The sequence below is a fragment of the Penaeus monodon genome, chromosome 21, assembly GCF_015228065.2.
Source record: "Penaeus monodon isolate SGIC_2016 chromosome 21, NSTDA_Pmon_1, whole genome shotgun sequence".
NCBI lineage: Eukaryota > Metazoa > Arthropoda > Malacostraca > Decapoda > Penaeidae > Penaeus > Penaeus monodon.
Genome location: NC_051406.1, coordinates 12,059,846 through 12,060,566, shown reverse-complemented (window position 1 = coordinate 12,060,566; position 721 = coordinate 12,059,846). Strand labels below are relative to the sequence as shown.

General features: G+C 33.8%; 1 protein-coding gene across 1 annotated transcript in view; it reads left to right on the top strand.

Annotated features, from left to right (window-relative positions):
* The window catches only part of LOC119586223 (broad-complex core protein isoforms 1/2/3/4/5-like), an 8,878-nt gene that overhangs the window by 5,643 nt on the left and 2,514 nt on the right, over positions 1-721 (top strand). The gene's annotated exons all lie outside the window — the stretch shown is intronic.

The following is a 721-nucleotide window of genomic DNA, read 5'->3' as shown; positions in this document are numbered from 1 at the left end:
CAATATTACATTGTACACTACATATTCCAGGTGACAAGTGGTCAAGGCAGTGTAGTATGAAAATACTATTTTCAAAATGTATACTTTTTTTGTAGCTGCTGTTTGTAAAATGCTAATATTTTTTTCTGATTTATTTATCATAAGACTGAGAAAATCACAGGAGTTATAAAGTGGTTTTAGCACCACCAGTTAAAAGATTAGGTTTATCTCAAGACAAAGGTAATGGCTATTCATAATACTCTGCTAATATGTTTTTATAGCACTAACTTTACCTTACCATATTTTACTTTACTCTCCTTAACTTTACTGTGTCACTTTGCCTTGCATTGTCTTGCTTTTCTGTGTTTTTTTTTTACCTCGACTTACCTTGCCTTACTGAACCTATCCTAACCTAACATGCTAAAGCACTGCTAAAGTTGTGGTCTTACCTTACTCTACCTTAGTTTAATTTACTCTGTGTACTGCACGCTACCTTTTTTTATCGAACCTTTCTTACCATACCAAGTTGCATGTTTTCTTCCCATATAATACCTTTTCTCATCTAATACTGAACTTATTTTACCTTACCTTGCCTCCCTTACATTTCTTTTTTACCTTGCCTTTCTCACCTTACTTTTGCCTTACCTCACCATAGCATAGGTTTGCTAACTTTGATATGTAGATACTCGTACCTTGCAATACCTGACACTGCTTTGCCTTGTTTTGTTTTACATTACTTTAC